This window comes from Tursiops truncatus, chromosome 13 (assembly GCF_011762595.2).
Source record: "Tursiops truncatus isolate mTurTru1 chromosome 13, mTurTru1.mat.Y, whole genome shotgun sequence".
Lineage (NCBI taxonomy): Eukaryota > Metazoa > Chordata > Mammalia > Artiodactyla > Delphinidae > Tursiops > Tursiops truncatus.
In genome coordinates this window covers 15,259,903-15,287,079 of record NC_047046.1, presented here as the reverse complement: position 1 = coordinate 15,287,079, position 27,177 = coordinate 15,259,903, and the positions used below count along the sequence as shown (strand labels likewise).

Below are 27,177 nucleotides of genomic sequence, written 5' to 3'. Positions count from 1 at the left end.
AACTCCATCATTCCTTTTACATTTCATTGTTGCATTCTCCTATAAGGAGGAGCTTCTTTTCTCCCCGTTTATTCATTTATTCACATTTGCTTTATTGAAATGGGCTCATGGAGCCATCCCAGTCTTTATGAATTTGATCTCCCAACTGGTTGTTTTCCCAGATGTGCTGTCACTTCCTCATTTTTTCCCATTACCAATTCACCTCTTTTATCCTTTGAAAATCCAAAGTCCTCTCACTGTCCAGAAGTATTCGGTTTTAGCTAGAAAGGAGCAAATTCCCAGACTTCCGCCCTAAGAAGGAGGAGGGAGAGGAGCGAACGTTTGGGGATTTTTCGGAACCATCATCAAGCCCTGGGGAAGCTTGGGCTGGTTCCAGAATGTCTAGGAGCCAGGCTGCTCACACCATTCTCCTCCAGGACATCACTGTCACTTAGCCTGTCACTGTGGGCAGGGGTGGGGGGGTGGGGGGTGGCCACCAAACTCTGTGGTTTCCTGGGGGGTGGCCACCTCTATGTGCCAGTCTCTCCTTCCTCTGTTTGTGGTTGTGGAACTGTGGGTGCCTCTACAAGGGGCACAAAATTTATGAGCTTCCCTGGGGAATGCAGCAAGGCTATTTTAGACCCATCCTGCTGGCTTTCTCTTCCTAAAGATTTAATCCAGGTGAGGTTCAATCCCCTTGTATCCTGTTCTTCCTTGCCATAGTACTCGTTATGTCTTTAACATCTTTTCCTTTCTTCCTCCCTCCCTTCCTCCCTCTCCTCCTCCCTTCCTCCGTCCCTCCCTTCTTTCCTCCCTCCCTCTCTCCCTACATTCTTCGTTCCTTCCTTCTATCCCTCTTCCCCCCTCCTCCTTCCTTCCTTTAACAAGTCAATGCTCTTGAACACCTACAATGTGTTCATCTGTGAATAAGACTGCTCTCAAGCTCTCCTGTGAAAAACATCCATTAAACAATCTCACAGTTAAATATAGGATCACAGACCTCAGTAAGTGCTGCCACAAAATGCCAGAGTAGGAAAGTACTCACTCATTTTACAAATGAAGAAACTGAGGCGCAGACCCCACAGCCGCCCAGAGTCAGAGAGGGTCTAGAACTCAAGTCTCCTGACGCCCACTCCTGCCCTCTATCCCTCAACCCAAGCCCCAGGCTGTGAATTACAAACCTCACTGCTGGCTCTGCCCCAGCCAAGCAGGGGCTTGCTCTGAGGCTAATTAAAGGTGCTCTTTTCATAGAGGAGAAATCTCTGGGAGTTGCAGGAGATCAAATATTTACCTTCTCAACAAAGCAAGGCAAGCTTAAGTAAATTGGACATCTGTCTCCCATGTACAAATAAGGCCTGCGAGGGTGTGGGATCAGGGGGAGGTGGCCCTGCAATGCTGTCACATTGTCCCTGTCAGATCTTTCTATCTTTCTGGTCTGCTGTTTCTCTGGCTCTGTCTTTGTCTGTTTCTATCTCTGAGAGTTTCTCTGCCTTGCTCTGTCTCCATCTCTCTGTTTCTGCCAGTTTCTTTTTCTGTCTCTCTGGATTTCTCTTGGTCTCAGTCTCCCCCTGTCTCTGTCTCATCACCCCCAGCCTCCCGCTCTGTGCTCAGCCACCCCCAATTACTGGAAACTCCCCCAAAGTACCACCTTCTCCCACCGTCATGGCTGTTGCGTGACACGTTTTTCCCCTTTCCAGGAGCACCGATATCTGTGGCCTCTCCCCAGATTTCTGCCTGCCTTATTCATCCTTAGGTCTGAATTTAAATGCCACCTTATACTTTGAAGAGCCTAAACTCCAAGAGGACAGGGATTTTTGAGTCTTTCCTTCACTGCTGTATCCCTCGCAACTTTTAAATTCTTATTTATTTATTTATGTTTGGCTGTGTTGGGTCTTCGTCGCTGCGCGTGGGTTTCTCTAGTTGCAGTGAGCGGGGCTACTCTTTGTTGTGGTGCACGGGCTTCTCATTGCAGTGGTTTCTCTTCTTGCAGAGCATGGGCTCTAGGCGTGTGGCCTTCAGTAGTTGCAGCACGCGGGCTCAGTAGTTGCAGCGTGTGGGCCGTAGAGCGCGTGGGCTTCAGTAGTTGCGGTATGTGGACTTCAGTAGTTGTGGCGCACGGGCTCAGTAGTTGTGGTGCACAGGCTTAGTTGTTCTGCAGCATGTGGGGTCTTCCCGGACCAGGGATTGAAACAGTGTCCCTTGCATTGGCAGGCGGATTCTTAACCACAGTGCCACCAGGGAAGTCCCCCTTGCAACTTTTAAAAGGGATTTGTATGACGATAACTTCTTTACTGATTTCATTAATTGCTTACTGATTTCAGTAATTGCATCTAGAACAGTGCCTGGTGCAAGGTAAGTGCTCAGGAAGTATTTGTTGAATGAATGAGTGTGTGAATAAGCAGGAGGCCCTCCCTGATCTCTGCCCCCCCTTATCTGGATCTGTGCTCCCACAGCATCTGATGCTATTGCTGTCATAGTCTTTATTATAATTGCTTGCTGTATTTGTTGGGCTGTTGTAACAAGATTGTAACAGTAGTTCAGAGGTGACTGATCTAGGTCAATAAGTGGTCCTCACAGTCACAGACCCATTCACCTGGGCTGACAGTGGCTCCGCCATCCTCAACACGTGGCAACAGGGATCAAGGAACATAGAAGTGCAGATCTGGCGTGTTTCATGGGTCACCCCTGGAAGTGACACAGGTGGCTTCTGCTCACATGCTATTGGCCAGAATTCAGATTCGTGGCTCCATCTACCTGTGAAGGATGATGGGAAATTTAGTCCAGCATGCGCCCTGGAAGATGGTGGGGAGGGGAACAGGTTTGGTGGATAGCTAGCAGCTGTGGCCACATCTGGTTATCTGCTTGAATCCCTCACTGAGCTATAAGCCCTGTGAGGACAGGGAATATGTCTGTCCTGGTCATCCTTGTGTCCCTAGTAGCTAGCCCACAGCCTGGCTCATTGTAGAGCAGCTATTCCCAAACTTGCCTGCACACTGGAATCATCCAGGTGTATTTAAAACATCCTGATGCCTGGCTCTCACTCCTGAACATTCTGGTGTGATTGGCATAATGTAAGACCTGGGATTTTTAAGCTTCCGAGGTGATTCTAAAGTGTAGAAAGATATAAGAATCACAGCTGTTGAACCCCAACATAGAATGCATGTTTGAATGAAGAAATGACCAGATCTGCCGCCAGGTGGTATTACCCTGTGCCAGCAGTTACAAACGGATATTCTGGGAGATGATGTGTTTTGTTTGGCTGGTATGGAGCTTAAATCTTTTATTTAAAAAATTATGTCAGTTACCAAGATTTAAAAGCTGGAAGATATTATGTAACACTTTTTCATATCACACTTTGGACTTGTGGTCTCTCAAAAAATTTAGGTAGTCTGTCAGTGCTGGGATGGTTGAGATGGGCAAGGGCTCGCATGTTTGCCAGGCCCCTCCACTCCCTGAGGTTCACCTCCCATCTCCTTCGCCCATTGCCTATGTGGAGCTTAAAGGCATTTACATTTGCTACTCTTGGTCTAAGTAACCTTCTGTGTGTTATCTCAAGAATTCCAGTTCATCCCAGAATTAATCTCCTCTGAGCTAGAGAGAGAGAGAGAGAGAGAGAGAGAATATGATGTGTTTTCAAGGTCATTCTAGGCCAGGCATTATTCCTGCCTCTGCCTTCAATCCATTTGGTCGAACAGCCTGCAGCCCTGCCTACTGGGAACAGAACTATGTTTTGTCTGTTTCATCAGTGCTCTGGGTGTGCGCATAGGGCTTAGTGGGACAAACACTGAGCTGGGAGTTAGGATGCTTTGGCTCTGTACTACCTCACTTAGTAAACTTAGAGATTTCTCTTTCCTGGCCTTCAGTTCTCTCATCTGTAAAAGGAGGCAGTTGAATTCAATCATCTTTTACTTCCTTTCCTACTCTCAGACTCAGAGAATTGGGCCCCATTTTAAAGAGTCTAGAGGTTTTTCTCTTCAAAAAGGACCATTTCTGAGCTAGAAATCTGCTTAGTTTATGGCTCATCCCTGAAAGAAAGCTGCTCACACATCTTTTTCAGATAGAAATCAGCCACTTGCCAATGCTGCATCCAGCCATGCAAAAAGCTACATGACAATTAATTATATATAAATGATTGTCATACAAATCACATTAACAGGTGCAAAAGGAGACATCTTCTGGGAGCGAACTTAAAAATTAATGTGTGGCATCTTTTGAGGAAGGGCTTCCTTTTTACCTCTCCACCAGACTTATAGTTTGTGTATAGCAAACACTCCCAGAAAGAGATATATTAAAAAACCCCAATCTACCATGGGCTCAGTCAGTTTTTAGAGTTCTTTCTCTTTTTCCTAAAGGAATCTCACCAAGGAGTCCAGATGTTTATATCTGCGTGACAGCCTCGCGATGGGGTGCTTAATAATGCATTCTTGTCTGGTCACTGTTGAGGTAGCTGTGCATGCAAAGTGGCTTCTGAAGGAAGGGGGCCTCCTTTCTCCTTCACACTGAAGGTGAAGGAGGTAGCTTAGGGGTAGATATTGTTCTTTCATCAGTGTGGAGAGCTGCCACATGAACATCTATCTTCCATAGTAACACTGCACTTTTATCTTTGTAGAATGTGCTTAAATTAGACAAAGACCAAAAACATTAATGTAGTGGACTTTGCAGTTGCATTAACTGTCTTAGTTTGGGTTCCCCAGACACAGACCCCAAGTGAGGGAGTCAGGCGTAAGTGGTTTATTTGAGAGGCGGTCCCAGGAAACATTGGGAGGTCAGTGGGAATATGAGAACGGAAGAGAAGGGATCAAAAAAGACTGGGTCACCAGTCAGTTATTACTGTGGGCAACTGGAGCTTAATCCCATTGAAGAACTCTGAGAGCTACTGTAGAACATGATGACCCACCTAAGGGGTGAGGCAGCTGGGGTATTTATACACCTTCTCTATCATTATTGGTTGCAGGCTGCTCCCTGGGGATGTTAATTCCCTGAAACTCCTCCCTGCCATGAGCAAGGATAGAGTGGCATGTATGGTGCACGACAATGGTAAGGCCCAAGAGGAGATGGGTGGGGCATAAGAGTGTATGCTACCATCCCCCAAATCCAACCTTCCTTCTCTTGATACGTGTCCTGACTTTCATTCCACACCTTTTCTCTTTAGCCCTTAGAGGAAGCTAAATCAACTCCCACTCTGGGATCTAGGAATGGAAATATGTAGCTCAGGCCTAAACTCATCATCATAATCCTACCCCCTGGGCACAGTTACTGGTTCAAGATGAGCATCTGGGGCAATTCAGGCCACTGAGAAGCTAGAGGATCTGGGGAATCTTTCCCACTCTTCCGAAGAGGACTTCCAAAGTCAACCTTCTCTTTCCTGTCCAGACTTGGGGAATAAAGCACACAGCCTTGGGAGTCGTCGGGGCTATCTTGAGACCATGAAGGAGAGTCAGTGGAGGGTGAAGCCAGCACCCTAGGAGACAGGGAGAAGGAACAAAACCTGAACCTTGGTCTCACCATTGTGCTGCCGAATGAAGCTGTCCTTGACACTTAGCCTTCGGTAGGACTTGCGGTTATTTGAGCCAATTAATCACTATTATTTAAGCCAGTTAGAGTTGCATTTTCTGTTGCTTGCAACTGCATACTCCCTACATGATTCAAATGAGACTACTCAGTTTGGGCGAAGGGGGAAATAAGTGAGGACGTGGGCTTTCTCATGCACTGTTGGGTGGATGATGAAATGATAGGACTATTCTGGAAACCATATTAGCATCAGGCAGCAAAGTGCTGTGACTGTGAGCTTGACCTTTGGAGATAAACAGATCTGGTTTTTATTTCTGGCTCTGCCAGTTTTTAGTTGTGTGATGTTGAGAGGTTATATACCCCTCAAGCCTCAGTTTCCCCATCTGTAGAATGAGAGATAATAAAAACACCAGCCTCATAGGATTGTTCAGAAGGAATGAAAGACTTGGCCTGAAGTCCATGCTCAATAACTGATAATGCTAATGATGACTCCTGTTATGGAGAGAAAATGTGGTCACAAGGATCAGAAGCCTTCAGAGTGTGTAAGCTTCTTCACTCAGCAAATTAAACTTCTAGGAATTTACCCTCAGTAAATAATCAGATAAATGCCTAAAAATATACGTATGAGAATTTTCTTTGCACCATTATTTACAATGGCAAAAAATTGGAAACTATGTAAATGTGCAACAATAGGGTCTCTGTTATACCAATTACAGTGTAAAAAATGTGATGTAATATATTGGGCGGTCATTAAAATGATGACGTATATTGTACTATGACATGCAAAGATATTGTTTACATATTAAGAGGGACAAAATTGGGTTTTAAAATAGTACGTAAAGATTGGAGCTGCTTTTGTAAGTGAGGGTATGCACCCCAATTTTGAGATTCGCTCTTTGGGGGGTAGAGTGTGGGATTGTGGGTAATTTTCAATGCCAACTTTCTGTGTTGTTTGGGTGTTTAATTATACAATGAGCACATTAATTTTCTTTATTTTTGACTGTGTTGGGTCTTCGTTGCTGCGTGCAGGTTTTTTCTAGTTGCGGCGAGCGGGGGCTACTCTTCTTTGCAGTGCGCTGGCTTCTCATTGCGGTGGCTTCTCTTGTTGCGGAGCACGGGCTGTAGGTCGTGCAGGCTTCAGCAGTTGTGGCTCGCGGGCTCTAGAGCACAGGCTCAGTAGTTGTGGCACATGGGCTTAGTTGCTCTGCGTCATGTGGGCTCTTCCCGGACCAGGGTTCGAACCCATGTCCCCTGCATTGGCAGGCAATTATTAACCACTGCGTCACCAGGGAAGTCCCAAATATTACTTTTGTAATCCGAAAACAACAACAAAATTCTTTCTATTTTAAAAACACAAATGAGGTTCAATTCTCTTGGCCTGTTAAAATTGTCAAAATGCCCTTTGATGCCCCTGATTGCCCTGAATACAAAGTGAGTTTTCACTCTTCCCCACAAAAGGTATAGGTCACAGAAAGAGTTTTTCCTTACCCTTTGTTTGTTTCTCATTACTAATGTGTCTCCCTAGTAAAAAATTCGATTATAGAAATATATTACTTAGTTCCTACACCTTCTGCTCTCCATTGTTTCACTCCTGAATTCAAAATGTCTATATTTTTAGCTTTTCTACGCATATGCTTATCTCGTTTACTTTCTATGTATATGCTAATGTATTTCCTTTGTATTTCTTCTATTCTAAATCACCATCATTGGTAAGCTACTCTTTTGACTTATCAGCCTTTCAACAAAACATAAAATGCTGCATTACATGAAAAGGCAAGTCTTAATTTCAAAAACAATGTGAAAAATTGCTTCTTAAAATCAAAGAACTAGAAGTCACACATATATTGTTTTTCTTTTATTGAGTTATAATTTAGGTACAGTAAAATGCACAGTGAAGTATACAGTTTGATGAGTTTTTTTTTAACTTCAAGAATGATGAGTTTTGATATACATTATTTTTTTAATATAGGACCATGCTTTGTATTTCCTGCAACTTACTGTTTTTACTTAGCAATATATCTTGGGCATCTTTCCCCTTCTATCCCATTCTTTTAATAGCTGCATGGCATTCCATCATTGTGACTGTATGATCATTTATTTCCCCAAACCCTTATTGATGGACATTTGGGCTGTGTCCAATTTTTTGCTGTTAGAAACAGTACAGTGAATATCCTTGTACATCTATCTTTGTGCCCTTGTGGGAGAATTTTTCATAGGTGGATTGTTATTGATGCCTAAGCATGATCGATTCAGAATGCTCCACGTAGAATGTTCAAGAGATGTAACCTCTGTTCTCAGAAGGGCACAACTAGGCAAATCTTACTCATGTTTCCCCCTCATTATAGTCCTGACCAGGGACCTCAGCTTTCACATCAACACCTCCCAAAGGTAAGGGATTCTGGGCACAATTCTGGGAATACTGGATTCCCTCCCCCATCTTTAAATTTTATACCCAAGTGAAATCCTATCCATTGGATCAGGGCAACTTTGGGGTTTGTATTTATCAGTGGAATGCCAGCTCTGTGCTGGGCTCTTTTGGGCTCTGGGAACACTATGGTGAGTGTGATGGATATGTCCCCACTCTCCTGGGGCTGACATTCTAGTGGAAGAGATAACAAACAAGGAAACAAATGAATAATGCTGAAAAGCCACATTGGCCACTTCTTGAAGCCTCACCTGGCTAACAGCAGGGATGGTGAGGAACACCCTTTGGTGCCCTACCTTATGAATAGCCCTGCCAGCTCCAATTGGAAATGGGGTACATTTCTTTTTGGTAGAGCATGTAGTATTCCTGTGACTTGTCCAACCTGCAGAGAAATATGCTTCGCTCTCTTCGTAGACCCATGAAAACCCTAGGATTAATGATTTCACAGATTTTGTGGAAGCAGCAAAGAACAGTGAAAAGAGCACATGACTAGGGGTTAGAGAAGCTTGGGTTTGAATCTCAGCTATGGTTGGCTGAATAATGGCCATCTTAAGATGTCCATGTCCTAATTCCCAGAACCTGTAAATATATTACCTTACGTGGCAAAAGGGAATTAGCAGATGCAATTAAATTAAGGATTTTGAGGTGGGAAGATTATCCTGGATTTTCTGGGGTTAGGGGGAGCAATGTAATTACAAGAGTCCTTATACAAGGGAGGCAGGAAGGTCAGACATCTTTATGCAAGGATAAGTAAAATTGAATGAGTGTTGAATGTGTGTTAGGTTCAGTTACTGATCCCATTCTTCACTCCCCTCTGGTGGTATCGTACATCCACATCCTTGCTGTGGTCTCATGGTGGGTTTCCTTCACCTCTTGACTTTGGACTTGGCCATGTGACTTGTTTTGGCCAATGGGATGTGAGCTGACAAGAGGTGAGAGTCTTGAAATGCATTTATGCAGCTGGTCTTGCTCTCTTGTGTTCCATGATCCGCCAAGAAAGGAGCATGCCATGGTTAACTATTGCCCCTTCACCCCGCCCTTGAATGAGGAATGTGGAACAGATTCAAACAGAACATGAAGGGCAGCTCTAAGCAGAGCCACCCTGCTGAGCCCAGCCAAGATTGGCAGAACCCCAACCGACTCTTGGATCCATGAGCATGAGAATGAATGATTACTCTTTTAAGTTTTGGGGTGGTTTGTTAGGCAGTGGTATTGTGGGAAAGCCATATCCATATTGCTCTGTGTCTTATTATTTCCCAATATATCATGGAAATCTTTCTGTATTCAGTGAATAGAGAGATAGCTCATTCTTTGAAAAAATTATATAGAATGTCATTGTTTGGATATATTCTTATTTATTCAACTAGTCTGCTTAAAAGCATCTAGATTTTCCCCAATATTTTGCCTTTACAATTCTGCAGTGAATAACCTTGTACATACATTATTTTGTACAAGTCCAAATATCTCTGCAGGATAAATTCCCAGAAGGGAAGTTGCTGTGTCAAAGAATATCTGCATTCATAATTTTGATAGATATTATTAAATTATAGCACACCATAGCAACACTTCTACCAGGAGTGCTTGAGAATACCTATTTCCTCCCAGCCTCACCAGCAAAGTGTGTTATTAACCTTTTGAATTTTTGACAATCTGGTGGGGAAAATGGTATCTCAGTGTAGCTTTAATTTGCATTTCTCTCTTCTTTTGAGTACAATTGATCTTTTCAAATGCTTTAGAGTCAGTTGTGTTTTCTTTTCTATGAACTGCCTATACATTACCTTTTAACCATTTTTTCTATTAGATTGTCTTTTTCTTATTGATTCCCTCACTATGTATTTGTTGAATAAACAAATGAATGGAATAAGATGAATTTAAATAGGGGGCACGGAATACCATGGTTCAATGTCCCAAATAAAACCCGGCAGGATTTGGCATGGTTATGGTTATTTATCGTGTTCTTTGATAAAAAGCCCAGAATCTCTCATTTAAGTGCCACTCCTGATGGACAGTTCTGCAAGAGACTGAAGTAACAAGATCCAAGTAAGCAGCTTTGTGGAGAAAAGGGCTGAGAATATCCAGAGAGCTGTCTTGGTCCTTAGCAGGACATTCATTGGGAGTGGAGTAGAGTGGGGTCGTATGCTTCCCAAGCCCAGAAGACCTAATTCATTCTCCGAGTTGGGTAGTTGGGAGTGGATCTATGTGCTTTATACACTAGATGAACAGGTGCCAGGTTGATATCATAGTGTGAATATTAAGGTCGTGAATCTGGGCTCTCACCGGGATGGAAGGTGTATTAAATCCAGCTTATGTGACGACTTTCATGAACCATGCACCTGTCTTGCTTTCTGGCCGGAGTGAGCTTAGCAACAGCTCGTGCTATTCTCATGGGGTTACAGACAGTGGTTGTTGCCACCATCCTTGCTATTGTCATTCCTCCTGCGGCAGCTGCTCTGGTCCCTTATATCCCTTATATCTGCTAAGGCATGAGGCATTGGGAAGTTCAGTTGACTACCCAGCTACATGATCAAGTTGGGCTTTCAGCCCAGTTCTGCTCACCTCCAAACTAGTACTCATGTGACCCACCAGAATGTGTGTGCATGTATCCTTTCAGAGATGTTCTACGAATACTCTGCTGTATGTGACTATATAGGACATCGCTTAAAACACTCAGGTGGCAGCTCATTGTCCCACACCTACTCGGAGATGGTTTCATTTCAGCACATGTCAATTGCCTCTCCCATCTGAGTAGCATTAGTTGCAGGGTATAGATGCAGCATAAGTCATTCAGCTGATCCTCCGTTGAGAACAATCAGGCTGTCATCTGCCTCCTGTTGTGCACTTGTAAGTAGAGTGTCACTTGATGGATGAGAGGATAGGAAAGTGAAGGACTTGCTCAAGGTCATGTAGCTCTTTGGTGGCAAAGCTGGGATTGGAACATAGGTCTCCTGACCCTGGCCCACCTTGTTTGTGGTTCCTCCACGAAGCTGCAGGGGCTTTGGGGGAAAGGAGGAGCATGGCACTAAACCCCAAAAGGCCACTTTGGGTGATGGGTGTAGACAAACCCCCTGCTTCTGGGTAGTGTCTCACTCAGCCATTCTCTTAATTCTCTGACAGGGTTACAGCCACCAACAGCCTTCTTCCTGTGCCCGGCGTGTCCCTCGGCTCCACTCCGGCACAGCGGCACAGCAGCTCATCAAGCCCTAGGATACCTTCCTCTGATGACAGGTAAGTCACTGATCACCGCTGAGACCCAGCTGAGAGCAGGATCTATTTAAAGAAGCACAAGTTTCCAGGTGCTGAGTCACACTGGGCTGGACCAGGCAGTCTGAGTCCAGGCAGCATGGATGTTCACTGCACAGTGGCCACCGCAGCCTGGCTCAGACTCTGGCAACCACCCCAAAGAGGCTCTGAGCTGAAACGCCACATTTAGTAAGATGAAACATGGCACTTCAAGCCCCACATCAGTTTCTAGATTTTAAATGTAGGTATTTTCATTTCCTCCTCACTGACCACTACTCTTTATTATAATGGTGATCAATCAGCCAAAATGGCTGTCACAGAGACCCAGATTTAAATCCCAGCTCTGCTGCTTACTAGCTGTGTGACCCCGGGCAAGTTGAATAGACTCTCTGAATCTCAGTGCCCTCATTTGTAAAGTAGGGTTAATAGCTAACTTGTAGAGTGTAGAAGAGAGATAAATGCAGCAATATATTATAAGCCCATATCATGCACCTGGCATATAGTAAACACTCTACAACTAATAGCAAATTAAGTTAAATACACATTCAGCATTATGCTAGGCACAATGTGATATGATGCCAGCTCTCATGAAAGTTGTTTAAAGAAGACATAAACTTGTGAAATTATAATTAACAAATCAGAATGATGCGACATTCAGACAGTTACTGAGAATCTGCTTTGGTTCACTCAAGGCACTGACTGAAGGGATGCACAAGTGGTTTGTGTCCTCAAGCCACTCACTATCTAATGGGAGAGACACGCAAACATATGGTTACAGCACAATGTGAAACGTTCTCAAATACGTTTAAGTTGGTATGGGAATCCAGGTCAAGGGGCAGCTAATTCTGCCTGGGACATTCTGAAAGGTAAAACACGGTGGCAGATACATGGCATATGTGACATCACTCTCCAGTCTACGTCTGTGGCAGACATTGGTCATCCATCTTGGCACTGAGCACAACACAATGACCTTCTGCATCCTTCTCAACACAATGTTCCAGACAGCTATTACCAGTCAGTCAACACTGATATGATGAATGCTATCTGCCAGTTAAAAAAGTGTTCAGCAATGGGATACAGATAATTAGAACTCTTGATCTCATGGAAGAGAACTGGTCTGGAGAGAGGCATGAGGAAACTTGAAATCCAGTTGTGGCTTTGACATGTATACCATGTAGACTTGGGTCATTTAATCTCTTTGAACTTGGTTTCCTCTAAGCGACTCTGATTCTTGGAGTTCTGAGACAAGAGAGGTGGATCCAGTTTGGGGGTTCAAGGAAGGCTTACCACAAGAGGTGACATTTCAGGAGGCTTTGAAGGAAGGGCATAATTTGCATCAACAGAGAGCTCTGTGTGCATGTGTGTGTGTGTGTGCACCCACGCATACACATTCTAAGAGTATGAGGGAATTGGTAAGTAGGCAATGGGCGAATTTCAGAATCTACTCCCATCTACCTTCTCCAAAATAAAAAGCAAATACACCCCCTGCCGTCTACTCTGTGGAGTGGGGAAACTATAGTGGGGGTCCAATTGCAGTACCTGCCAGGAGACAGTCACAATCATGGAAAAAGTGGGTCCTTCCAGGGAAGTCTGCGTGTGGGGAGGGGCTCTGTGAGAGGTGGGGGCCAGTGGGTGGCAGCAACCTGCTGCTCCTACCTTTTGCATTTCAAATTCTATGTCCCTCAACAAGGGTTCCATTTATCTTCTCGGCAGGGCCAGGTGACCTGAGCCCACGAGGACACCCGCTGATGGGTGGAAGAGCTGTTTGCCATGCAGACCTGTGACCCACAGCTGTACCCTTGGAGGGGCTGTCCTCCAAAATGAAACCGGGGCAGAGCCATGTATAGCTTGGTTCAAGCCTTTCCTATGTACTTTTCTCATTCCACCTGTAACTCAATTGACCACTCAGCAGAATGGTTCCAGTATGTAGAATCCGCAGTCACACTGCTTGGGTTCACATTCTGGCTCTGCACCCTCTTGCCCTGTTGGTGGGAGTGTAAATTGATACAGCCACTATGAAGAACAGTATGGAGGTTCCTTAAAAAACTAAAAATAGAACTACCATACGACCCACCAATCCCACTACTGGGCATATATCCTGAGAAAACCATAATTCAAAAAGAGTCATATACCACAATGTTCATTGCAGCTCTATTTACAATAGCCAGGACATGGAAGCAACCTAAGTGTCCATCGACAGATGAATGGATAAAGAAGATGTGTCATATATACAGTGGAATATTACTCAGCCATAAAAAGAAACGAAATTGAGATATTTGTGGTGAGGTGGATGGACCTAGAGTCTGTCATACAGAGTGAAGTAAGTCAGAAAGAGAAAAACAAATACCATATGCTAACACATATATATAGAATCTAAAAAAAAAAAAAGGTTCTGAAGAACCTAGGGGCAGGACAGGAATTAAAGACGCAGGTGTAGAGAATGGACTTGAAGACACGGGGAGGGGGAAGGGTAAGCTGGGACAAAGTGAGAGAGTGGTATGGACATATATACACTACCAAATGTAAAATAGATAGCTAGTGGGAAGCAGCCACATAGCACAGGGAGATCAGCTCGGTGCTTTGTGATCACCTAGGGGGTGGGATAGGGAGGGTGGGAGGGAGATGCAAGAGTGAAGAGATATGGGGATATATGTATACATATAGCTGATTCACTTTGTTATACAGCAGAAATTAACACACCATTGAAAAGCAATTATACTCCAATAAAGATGTTATAAAAAAATAAATTCTGGCTCTGCCATTTCCAAACTCTGTGACCTTAGGCAGGTGACTTGACCTCTCTGAGCCTTAGTTTCCTCATCAATAAAATACCGGACAGTAATAATACCTACTTCATAGAGAGGTGTGTAGACTCAATGAAAAAAATCTAGGTAAACACAGTGTAGTACCTGGCTTATCATAAATATTCACTAAATATTATTATTTCATTATAAGTTATAATTTTTCCTCTTTTACCCTGTCTTCCCCCTGATGGATTGTAAGTGGTTGAAGCAAAAAAAAACAAAAAAAACCAAAAAACTTTTTGTTCAAATAACTGGAGGATCTAATATTATTGGCCTCAGGTATGGCCGGATCCAGGGACTCAAATAATACCATCAGGACTTTCTCTTCCACTCAGATCTATTTCCCTTTGTGTTGGCTTCATTCTTCAGTATGTTCATTCTTGCTAGTGGCAATTCAGGTGTACCTCTATCCATTGTAATAACACCAGGAGAAATGGAGATCCTTTCCATTTCTGGGTCCTGAGAGAATCTAGGATTGCCTCTCATTGGACCAGTTTGTCATGTGCCCATCCTTGATACAGTCACTACGACCAGGAAGATGGAATAAACTGATTGGTCAGATTTGGGTCATGTGTTCATCCCTTGGGAAACCACAGGGACTGAGTGGACCAAAGGTCATTCCCCAAGGGATGTTAGATACTGGGCAGATAAAAACAAGAGATTCCCCCCCACACATGGCAAAGCCCTTCTCATCCTTTAAGAAGAAGCTTGAATTTCATCTCAGTGAAGCAACCCCAAATCTGCTACCCCCAGGTTATGTCATATATGATCTTTACTATCAGCCCACAATTCATACAATTGTGAATAACTCTCCCTCAAGGGAGGGGCTGTGTATTATTAGTGTTGTAGTCTCTGGGCACCTAGCTCTGTGCCTCGGATATTTAAGAAATGTTCACTGAATGAGTGAATGAGGCCAGAATGTCGTAGTCCTTGACAAGTTTACCCTCAGATCCACTGCTCTCCGTTCCTTGTTCTGTTATCATGGGGAGAGGGGAGCCTTCTAGGCTGCATTTTAGCCTCCCTGGCTTCTGCCTGAGGGCAGCCAATGGGAGACCTTCATAGGATATTGGAGGACAGGAGGGAGGGAGAACCTGGAGCATTTCTTTCCTACCTCCCTCTACCTTGAGAGGCCTCTTTTGCAATGGCTGCATCTCCTCTACAGCTCCAGCTTTTGCCTTGTGACCCTGGCCCCTGGGCTCTGGTAATACCCTTTCCTCCTTCTGGCTATCCAGACCTAGACACAAGTGTGGCTTTTTGCTGTGGCTAATCTCTGGGTAGTCTTACCATCCATCTTGGCTTCTGATCTTTTCTGTCCCCCATACAACCAATTTCCAGCATTAAGTTTCATTTGTTTGAAATACTTAGAGTGGTGTCTGTTTTCCTGGTTGGGATCTGATTGATACCAACCTGTTAGAGGGTTGCATTTGGAACCCTCAAATCATTGGGAATGCACTTGCTCTGTATAATCATCTGACCCACAAAGGACTTTGGTTTGTCCTGAGAGGAATTTTTCAGCTGCTGGTTTGAGAGAGAGAAGTCATCTTTTTATGAAGACTCTCTATTCACTGAAAGTTCTCCATTCATCTGACAGCCCTGCTGCTTGTCTGCATGGTCCCAACTTGTCAGGGGGGAGTGTATCAGTGGGAGAACCAAAAGATATTCATTGTGGAAGTGGTAGAGAGGAAGGTGTGATGTTTCAACTGAATATGTGTTATTACTGTTATGCCCAAATTCCAGTTTGTTGGGAAGAAAGGCCAGCCTCCCCAAATTTGGACTCTGAGATGTTACGGGTGACTTGTGAGATTATTTCTGCCCACAGCAAGGGTAGAAGCAGTTAAGAGAAGACTCCACAGGTCCCTGATATTCCTCACAGAACAGAGAATGGACAAGCAATGCTTGTTTCCCAGAAGCAGACCCTGAGATGAGGATTCATGTGAAAAGGATTTATGAGGAAGCATTCTCAGGGGAAACTGGGAGGGGAAGGAGGGAAATAGGGATCTCAAGGGAAGGAAAAGAGGCCATGCAGGGACGTGGTACCAAGGACAGTTCCAAGGGAGTAATCTTCACTTAATCCTGCAGGGGCAGCTCTAGAGACAGTGTAGTCAAACCTTGGAGTTGTCCCTATAAGGAGGCGAGATGGTTGGAGTATTTGCGCCCCTGCACCTGTCAGTCACTAGTTAAGGGAATTCCCAGACTCTTGGGGTTCTCTGTGTCACCTATGAGGCAGCCTGCATGCATGAAAATGGTAAAGGGATCCATGGCAATCTGGATGGAGCCCTGACAGTGGTTGCCACTCCTCCTAAGAGCAAAATAGCTCAGTCTTTAGAGCCCCATTCAAATCCTCAGCAACAGAACTCTGATTGGTACTGTGTGAGTGTGTTGACCACCCCTTTCTCAAACAGGTGTGGCTGGGGGATTGCGTAGGACATTAAACGGTGCATTTGAAGGAAGGTTGTAGGTGGAGCAGGGTTAATAAGAAAGAGCTAAGGGGAACCGGTCACATCCCTAGTACAGAGATGTTCCTCAGCAAATGTCTGTTGGAAGAGTGCTGTGTACCTGGCGTCGGGGCCAGGTTCCTAGCGGATGCAAAGATGGCAAAGACAGAGCGTCTTCTTTGAGATAACACTGGGATAGTGGTTTCCCCAACAGCCACTTGAATTTTTCAAGGGCTAGGACCACATCTTATTGAGGCTTCTGTTCACACAGATCTAGCACACAGTAGGTGCTTAGTAAATGTTGGTTACGCTGAATTGATGTTTTTTGAGTTCAGCTGTGGGGAGGCAATGCTGTTGGCATTTTGCTCCCCCCCCCCCCACTGCCCACCTCCTTGATCTCACCCTTGGCCATTTCTTGTGACTACACCCAGAATGAGAAGGACCCACCAGGGCAGCAAGGAGGTTCTAGAGTGGAGCCTCGCTGAATAGGATGTCAGGATGTTTGAGTTTCAGTCACAGCCTTGCCTGACTGTATGAGATCAGGGTCCCCACTTCCCCAGTCCAATGAGGGGCCTTGCTAAGGTCCTTGTTCATGCCACCATTCAGAAGTGCAGTTAACGACGTGGTCAAATGGTCAGTGTTGGAGAAAGGCTTCTGAGGTCAAGGCCAGCTCTTCCACTCTCTGGTTTGCCTTTGGGCTAGTTACTTCACCTTTCAGTGCTGCAGTTTCTCATCAGAAAACTGGCATGGTAATGACAGCTCTTCCTTGTGGGACTTTTGTGGGGATTGGATAAGATGTTACAATATTCTTCAGCCATAATGGACTGATGCAGGCTGCAACATGGAGGAACCTTGAAAACAGGATGCTGAGTGGAAGAAGCCAGAGCTGAAAGGTCACATACTTTGTGATCCCACTTATGGAAAATGTCCAGAATGGGCAAATCTATAGAGGCAGAAAGTAATTAGTGGTTGCCAGAGGCTGGGAGCAGGGAGAATGAGAAGGGAATTTCTGACAGGTACAGGGTTTCTTTTGGGGGTGATGAAAATGCTCAGGAATTAGATAGTGTTAATGGCTGCACAACCTAGTGAACATTTAAAAACTACTGAACTGTACAATTTTATTTTTTATTATTTTTATTGAAGTATGGTTGATTTACAATGTTGTGTTAGTTTCAGGTGTACGGCAAAGTGATTCAGATCTATCTGTCAAAATCCATATATGTATCCTTTTTCAGATTCTTTTCACTTACAGGTTATAACGAAAGATTGAGTATAGTTCCCTGTGCGATACAGTAGGTCCTTGTTATTTATCTACTTTATATATAATGGTGTGTATATGTTAATCCCAAACTCCTGATTTATCCCTCCCCACCCCGACTTTTCCCCTTTGGTAACCATAAGTTTATTTTCTATGTCTGTGGGTCTATGAACTGTACAATTTTAAATAGTGAGTTTTATGGTGTGGGGATTATCTCTCAATTCAAACAAGCAAACAAAAAGATGTGGTTTATAAAGTCCCTAGCTCACAGCAAGTACTCGATGAATTATCTTTCCCCTGGGTTATTGCCGTGACCTCCTAACTGGTCTTTGCACCTCTCCCCTTGCTCCCCATCAGTGCACTCAGTGGTTTGTAAGTTCATGTCACTCTGGCTCTCTAAACTCTTCTGTGGCACCTGTCTTTCTGAGTAGAAGGCCAGGTCATTACAATGACCTATAAGACCCTACACCATCAGGCTCCTGGCTTCCTCTCTCATAATATCTCCTGGAATTCTTCCCTTGGTCTCTCTGTTCTGGCAGTATTAGCCTCTTGCTGCTCCACAAACACATGCTAGGTATGTCCCTACCTCAGGACCTTTGCACTTGCCATACCCTCTGCCTGAACAAACGTCCCTTAGATGTCTGCTGGGCTTGCTCTTCTGCCTCCTTCAGGTGATTGCTCAAACATTACCTTCTCAGTGGGACCTTCCCTGACCATTCACTGTATTTAAAATAGAAACCTCTTTCCTGGGTGCTCCCTATTCACCTGCCCAGATTATAATAGCACTTAAACATTTATTGCCAGAATGTCATGAGGGCAGGATTTCTGTGTGTCTTGTACACTGCTATCTCCCCAGCACCTGGCACCATCAGTACTCAATATTTTTTGACTGAGTAAATAAGTGTTAGTGCCTACTATAATTGCTAATAAACTTTCTGAGACTTTTGATCTTTTTATTTTCCTCTCACGAATGTGTCTTGCAGATTTCAACCTGCCACCGTTTTGAGGCTTCTTTCTTCCTTCCAGCGTATTCCTACTGGGTGTTGGTTTTAGAGGTGTTTTAGAGGTAAACATTGTTCTTGTGGTATAATTATGAAGTTGCTCTAGAAAATAGTTTCATCTCCCTTTGAAGTGAATCCTCTTCTTCTTGAAAAGGCATTGGAACCCCCTACCGAATTCTTCACCGCAGCGAAATTAGTTTCCTAAAGCTGATGGGGAAGCTGATTTGTGTATTGCTGTCAGTTGGAAGGCTTTGAAATTAATTGTCTTAGCTAACCTTGTTGAGATCTAACCATGTTATGTTTAGTGTGTAAAAAGCATTATCTCCTCATTGGTGTCTGGTGGGATGTGGGTTCTGCCTTATTCTCTCTTCAGCAGCAGAATGTAATTTTTGTTGGTTTCAGAATTAAGATGGAGAGCTAAGTGGTTGTGGGAAGAACTCTCAGATTGGGAGGCAGATTTTAGAATTTCAATTCTAGAAGTATCCCTGAAGTAGACTGATCATATGGCTTGGGGTCAGGCTATCCCTTCTGGACCTTTTGGAGGGGGTACATCCTGAAATAATTTTAAATTACATAAGTTACAGAGAATACATTTTTATAAAAAATTAAAATTTACAAGTAAAGCCAGTATCGCCTTTGACCATGACTCTCCCATGTTCCTAAAGTATCCTATTTGTTAGATGTTTATATTTCCAGATAATCTTCTATGCATCTGTGCATTAATATGTATAGTATTGTTATATGAATGTGTTTTACATAAATGTACAATACTGTAAGATTGTAATCACAACTGGCTTATTCCACCCAACATGTGTCTTAAAGTTCTTTCCATGTCAGTACATATATGTGTGTTATATTTTTAAATAGCTTCACGGTATATCTACTGGTCAGCTCAGGCTACACAACAAAGTGCCACAGACTGGGTGGCTTAAACAATAGACATTTATTCCTCACATTTTTGGAGGCTGGGAAGTCCAAGATCAAGGTGCCAGATGAGTTGGTTTCTGCAGAAGCCCTCTTCTTGGCTCACAGCTGGCCTCCTTCTCTCTGTGTCCTCACATGGCAGAGAGAGAGCAAGTTTTGGTGTCTCTTCCTCCTCTTACAAGAATGTTAATCCCACTATGACGTCCCCACCCTCATGCCTCATCTAAACCTAATTACCTCCCAAAGGACCCACCTCCTAATACCATCACCCTGGGGGTTAGGGACCCAGCATATGCATGTTAGTGGGGGGGAGGGCAACAAACATTCAGTCCATAACAGTATTCCATCATACAGATATGTCATTACTTGCTTAGCCATTTTCTTTTCTTTTTTTTTTTTCACATCTTTATTGGAGTATAATTGCTTTACAATGTTGTGTTAGTTTCCGCTGTACAACAAAGTAAATCAGCTGTATGTATACATATATCCCCATATCTCCTCCCTCTTTTGTCTCCCTCCCACCCTCCATATCTCACCCCTCTAGGTGGTCACAAAGCACCGAGCTGATCTCCCTGTGCTATGCACTGCTTCCCACTAGCTATCTATTTTACATTTGGTAGTGTATGTATGTCCATGCCACTCTCTCACTTCATCCCATTAACCATTTTCTTATTGATGAATGCTGTACTGTAGTTCTGTCATTCTTAAAGTGAGGAAACTGAACAAGTTAAACTTTAAATCATTTCCATTATAACGTGGGTATAATTGGCATCCCATGTGGCCCAGGCTTTGTTCTGTGTCAGTTCAAAGAAATAACAGTTTGACCCACAAATACAGTTGAACACTATTTCATTTATTACTAGGTTGTCCAGGAAATCCCCAAAGGTAGTGGTGTGGTGTGGTATGGGCGAGGGTCAAAGTTAGAAGTACATTCTTTTTAGTGTATTGGTATGTTTGTTGTTTTCAGGTATTATTTTATTTTGGCTGCATCGGTTCTTCGTTGTTGCGCGTGGCTTTTTCTCTAGTTGCGAGCTGGGGCTACTCTTCATTGCCGTGCGCGGGCTTCTCTTGTTGCGGAGACAGGCTCTAGGTGCGCGGGCTTCAGTAGTTGTAGCTTGTGGGCTCTAGAGCACAGGCTCAGTGGTTGTGGCACACGGGCTTAGTTGCTCCGCGACATGTGGGATCTTCCCAGACCAGGGCTTGAACGCGTGTCATCTGCGTTGGCAGGCGGATTCTTAACCACTGCACCACCAGGGAAGTCCCAAGTATTATTTTGATTCTTTTGATTTCAGGTAGAATTGTGTTTATCCTTATGGAGGTTGGCAAACCAGTTTTCTTTCCATTTGAATGATAAATGCGCACATAGATAAGAGGTATACATGGTTACAAATTAAAAGACAGAAAAGGATATGAGGTTAAAATCCTCCCTCCCACGTCTGTTCCCTAGTTCTCTTGCCAGAGACATGCACTCATTCTGGTCTCTTATATATCCTCTTGTCTATGAAAGCAAATTGGCTTAAACACAAATGGTGCCGTACTGAACATAGTTCGGACACTTGTCTTTTTAATTTTTTACCTATGGAAAAATTCAAACATAAACAGAAGTAAAGAGAACGATATGCTAAATCCCTCTGTACTCATCATTCAGCTGAACAATTACCAGCACGTTGCCCTTGCTTTTTCAACTATATTATACATCTTGGACCTGATTCCATTTCAGTTTGTGCAAACTTGCCTCATTTATTTTCATGGTTGCTTAGGATTCTATAGCAAGACATCCCATAATTCACTTTACCAGTGTCCTGTTGATGGACATTTATATAGTTTCTAATCTTATGTCACTACAAACAATGCAGCAGTGAATATTCTTTTACATCCCTCTTTGCGCACATATGGGAAAAAATCTGTAAGAAATTCCTCGAAGTGAAATTGCGGAGTCAAAGGCGAATGCATTTCGACTATTGATACAGATTGCCAAATGGCCCATTAATGGAATTGCATTAATTCTTGCTCTCACTTGTAGTATATGAGAGTGTTCATTTCCCCTCATGCTCATCAACATGATGTATTATCACATTTTTTATCTTTAAAATACTCCCTGGTTATGTCTTCAGCCGTGTTTTTCAAACCGAGAAGTGAGATCTATTTAGTAGGTTGTGAAGTCAATTTAGTGGGTAGAAGTCAGCATAGGATAGAATAGAACATAAGAGAGAACATCCTTTTTTTTTTTTTTTTTAAATGTTGAGCCTTCTTTTAATTAATTTATTTTATTTTTTATTTTTGGCTGTGTTGGGTCTTCGTTTCTATGCGAGGGCTTTCTCTAGTTGTGGCAAGCGGGGTCCACTCTTCATCGCGGTGCGCAGGCCTCTCGCTGTCGTGGCCTCTCTTGTTGCGGAGCACAGGCTTCAGACGCGCAGGCTCAGTAGTTGTGGTTCACGGGCCCAGTTGCTCCGCGGCATGTGGGATCCTCCCAGACCAGGGCTCGAACCCGTGCCCCCTGCATTGGCAGGCAGATTCTCAACCGCTGCGCCACCAGGGAAGCCCCGAGAACATCCTTTTTGATAAGGGGAAGTGTTGTTTTGTGAAACTTCTGCTTTGGTCACACATCTGGGTATGTGTGTGTGTGTATATGAACTGGGTTGTGATGTAAAACATAGTTTTTACCATGGGTCTTCGTCTAAAGAGTTTGAAAAAGATTGCTCTACGGTGATGGCGGCTACTTTCTAGAACAATCTTCTCTCATTCTCAACTCTCACTCTAAACTTAAAAAAAAGAAAATCTCCCAAATCCTCTCTTCCTTGCAGTTTCCCTTTCCCTTTCTTCTCTCATCCTGTCCTTTGAGAAAAATATCCTGATGCAAATTCACTTCAGCCCGTCTCCCTTCTGTCACCCGAGCCCACCTCACCTCATGTCAGGTGTGAGTTGATTTGTTTCACAAAAAGGAAGCTATTTACATTCAGAGTACATCAGCCTTTCTGGTGAGGAACTGTCCTGTACATTACAGGGCGTTTAGAATCCTTGGCCCCAGACACTAAATGCCAGGCACATCCTCCTAGCCCCTGCAATTAAAAGAAATGCCCCTTCTCTACATTTCTGAGTTCCCCCTAGGAGACTGTACCATCCCCAATGGAAAGTCTTGCTGCCGGTTCTGGGGTGGTGGAAACAATGGCTGTAGCTGTACTTGAACAAATTTTCTCAGTCACCTTTGCTTTAAAGTCCTTCCTGCCTTAGAGCCTTCAGATGTGCTGTTTCCTCTGTTTGCAACACTCTAGGCCCCCAATTCCCGCCCCCACCCCCACCCCGCCAGCTTGGCCATTTCCTCTATTTATCCTTCAGGTCTAAGTGCCACTCATTTCAGGAGGTCTCCCCTGTTAGAAGCTCTTTCCCTCCATCTCACTCTGCACAATTGCAGTGCTATTCTATTTCTCATTTATTCGGTATATGACCTGAATCTCCCTTTAGTGTTTATGCTTCTCCACTAGGGCAGGGACCCCGGTTGTCCCATCCACAGATGTATCCCCAGTGTGGTGTCTAATATCTAGAAGGCAATCCGTAGATATTTCTAGAAAGAATGATTTATATATGTTCTCGTTTAGTATCAGAGGAGGTACTGATGGACCAATGACCATATCCTAAGGGTATTGAATGACTCTGCCTCCTTTGGTGAGAGGCTCTTTGCCGTCTGCGAAATGATAGCCTGAGGAAATTCTGGTGAATTGTCCTAGGCAGGCGTATCAGCCAGGGGCATGGCAGGAACAGGCCAGAAACAGAGGCACATTTAACCCAGGAGATAAACCCAGGAGATCTATGGAAGGCAGGGTTTAGGGAATCTTCCAAATATTGTGCAGCAACTAGGGGGCTTGAACCAGCAGGAGGTTACAGCTCTAGGTATTAAGGGACGAGGGGAGGGACAAGTTACCTGAAGCTTGAGAGAGAAAGTTGTGGAGAGCTCCACCTGACAGGGGCAGGGTGATATTTGGCTAAGGGACTTGGCCAACCCATGGTGACTCCACCAGAGGGGGGCATGGGAATAAATACGCCAGCTCTCTCTCCTCCTATCCCCTGACCTCCTGCCAGGGCCTCCCCTTAGCCGAACCCAATGGGCAAGGGAGCCCAATGATGCATTCTATATAGGTCAGCCTCCTGTATGCTCAGTCCGTACAGAGCAGGGTGGACAGGGGTGGAGAGTGCTCTGAAGGAGAAACAGAGTTGACTGGGACAGGGATTTTTCTTAGGGGACAGTAATGGTGTAGCCTTGAGAGGCCATGGAATAGAGTGGTTAAGAACATGGGTGCCAGGGAGATCAACTCGATGGGATAATGAAGGTGGGAGGGAGACGCAAGAGGGAGGAGATATGGGGATATGTGTATACGTATAGCTGATTCACTTTGTTATATAGCAGAAACTAACACACCATTGTAAAGCAATTATACTCCAATAAAGATGTTAAAAAAAACCCATATGATCATTAAAAAAAAAAAAAAGAAGACCATGGGTGCCAGAGGCAATGTTCCTGGGTTTAGATCCTGCTCTTCCACCTCCTAAGTGTGTCACTTCTCTCTGCCTCAGTTTCCTCATCTATAAAGTGGGAATAATAATGGTGCCCAGTTGTTGTGTGGGCCATCGAATGTGTTATATAGCATGTCAAGTACTTAGACTAGTGATTGACACATGGCGAGTGCTCAATAATTGCTAGCTCTTATTAGTACTGTCATTGGGACATTGTTCTCCTAGGCTTGTACAGAAATTTGAAGAGGAGGAGAAAATAAATAAGATCTTTCTTTGAGGGATGGGGCTTTGCAGAAGCAAAACGAGGTAAAATATAATGATGGTGGAATTGGTTCCCTGGTGTGGAAAAGATCTTTCATTTCTTTTCCATTATGAGGCTTGACCCCAGCTTTGAAATTTTGATTGCTAGTACAAATTGAGTTTATTTATTTTTCTCACTTTCAACACTGTCATCTTTTTTTCAGAAAAATAATCTATAGGCTGATGGAACATACTTGAATGGAGAGATTAAATTAGTTTTCATTTGCTACTCTGAAATGTTTTAATCCCCTGACGAAAAAGATTAAAGCTCTTTACAGAGGGGAGGGGTGTATTTTTTAAAAATTAATGTTGATGTTCAGCATTCCACAGAATCTTCCTTCATTTCCTGGTGTCAGTGGATAGAATCATTTTGTTTCCCACATTACTGCCAGGCCATAGTGAAAGGAGAAGCAGGGGTTGGGGGAGGACTGAGAGTACTGGAAAGGAAAATCAAATAACAAGTTTGCTTCATAAAGAAAGGCACAAGGGAAGGGAAGGATACCAAGAAGATGTACCAAAGCACGTCCTAACAAAGGAACCAACCATGTTGTGAAAAAATATATATCTTCTCTATCTTTAGATATCTATGGATTAATTTAACTATAGGGACAGATCTCTATAGAGATAGACATAGATATACAGATATATATATATAAATAGGTATTTTGGATTAACAAATTTTTAATAAGGGCAAAGAGTTTGGCATGAATGGAGAACTCTCTCAAGCATGAGTCAAGGTTTCAGACTGTCACTGTGTACAAAGTGTTATGATTATTAAATGTGAATAAAATATTTATGATGAGGGAACACTAAACCTTGCCCAGTTGCCAGTGCCCTGGAGACTTCTGAGACCACTGAGTTGAGAGTCCAGAGAACTGGCTTCACCCTTTGAAAATTCCTCTTTGGTTTGTCACCCTTTCAAAACATTGCGTCTTCTCAGCCTCGTATCTTGATTATACTGTGTCTACTGCTTCCCTTGCAAGGTTTGGGTTAATGAGTATGAAAATCCTTTGAAGAGTATAAAAGTTGTATAAAGAACATAGTATATGTTTAAAGCATAATAATAAGCAAATTCATACAGGAAGATTTATTGTCTAGGTACAGTGTGCTAGGCATTGTGCTAGGCCCTGGGGATACAGGGGTAACTGACTACTTTGAGGGAGAGAGAGAAACAGTGCTTGATGTGTAAGACAGTTGATAGAGATTAAAATTTATTCTAAGATACTGTCTTGGAGGAGGATAGAGAAATGGATTCATTTTAGATTAAGTCCCATATGCATGTTAAAAGGGGAAGGTAGCCACTGAAAGAATAGAAAGAGTATATAACTTTCCTATTAGCAATGGGGGAAATAGGAGGCAGGAGAGGCAGAGGGAGGACCATGCAAAAAGCAGGGTAAACAGAAAGCACAAAATAAGATGGTAGAGAAAAATTCAAATATCTCAGTAATCATAATAAATATAAATGGTCTAAACTTGCTAGTTACAAGATAGAGATCAGGGAATTCCCTAGTGGTCCAGTGGTTAGGACTTGGCGCTTTCACTACTGTGGCTCAGGTTCAATCCCTGGGTCAGGAAACTAAGATCCTACAAGCCATGTGGCATGGCCAAAAAAAAAAAAAAGATTAAAAAAAAAGATAGAGATCAGAGATGGAGAGTGGGGAGAATCCAGTATATCTAACACATAAAAACAGAGAAAGGAGTTGAGATATGTTTTTCCTCCTGGGGGTGGATTATAATTGTGTCCAACATCTTTTATCACTACTTTCATTTCCCACTTTCTCTAGGGACTTCATAATAAAGCTGGGATTGAGTTAAATTGGCTGGAGAGAAATCAAGGGTGGCAGAGAAAAGAAATGAGAGGGCATCTATTGAGTCAGGTCTGGGCTGGGTGGTTTTGAAAGGGAACAAACTTGTTTAGGATAGAAATGTTCATTCTGGTATAGACTATTAGTCAAACACTGAGACTGTGGTGTCAGACAGACCTGGACTGGGATTCCAATTCATTTAGTCATTCATTCACTCACTTAACTAATATTTATTGAATACCAGCTATGTGCTAAGAAATTTGCTGGGAAGTTGCTTTAATCTCTCCACGACTTAGTTTCCTCATTGTATCAGTTATCTCTTCCTATGCTAATGTTATGTAAGAAACAGTCACAAAACCCCAGTGGCACATAACAATAAACATTTATTACTGCTCACTATTCTGTAGGTAGCGGGTGGAAATGCCAATCAGGACAGGGCTTGGCTAGTCTTTCTGGGCTTGCATAGGGGCTATGGGTCTCGGGGAGCCGGCTGGTCACAGATAGCCTAAACTGGGCTTAGTTGTGTCTCATGTGACCTCTCTCATCTTCCAGCAGGACAGTTTGGGTTTATTACTGGGCAGGAGTTCAAGAGACGAAGTAGAAGTTGCAAGGCTCCCTGATGTCTAGGCTCCTGGCATTCTATTGGTCAAAGTAAGACACAGGGCAGCCTGATTCAAGGAGTAGAGAAATTGTTCCATCTCTTGATGGACAGAGATGCAAAACCTCATTGCCATGTGAAGTCACATTGCAAGGGCTGTGGGTACAGGGAAAGGAAGAATTAGGGCCATTTTTGCAACCAATCTGCTACAAGCTTCTTGTTATGCTGAGGTAATATTAACACCTACTTCTTAGAGTTATTGTGAGAATTCGGTGAGACCATGCATACAAAGCAGTGATTTTGAGCCAGACTTGCTGGAAGGGCTCAGCAAATAATAGCCATTTCTGCTGCCGTTGTTGTTGGGATCATTAATGTTATTATTATTATT

The 27,177-nt window shown here is 43.6% G+C and overlaps 1 protein-coding gene across 10 annotated transcripts in view; it reads left to right on the top strand.

Moving 5' to 3' along the window:
- RPH3A (rabphilin 3A) overlaps positions 1–27,177 on the top strand; it is a 285,353-nt gene that overhangs the window by 146,310 nt on the left and 111,866 nt on the right. For 9 of the 10 annotated variants that reach the window (XM_073790165.1, XM_073790168.1, XM_073790159.1 and 6 more), the window contains one exon: positions 11,030–11,140. The gene's annotated coding sequence lies outside the window, so the exon portion shown is untranslated. Of the gene's footprint in view, positions 1–4,933; positions 5,017–11,029; positions 11,141–27,177 lie in introns of those variants that run through there. The other variant, XM_073790167.1, reaches the window with a different exon arrangement.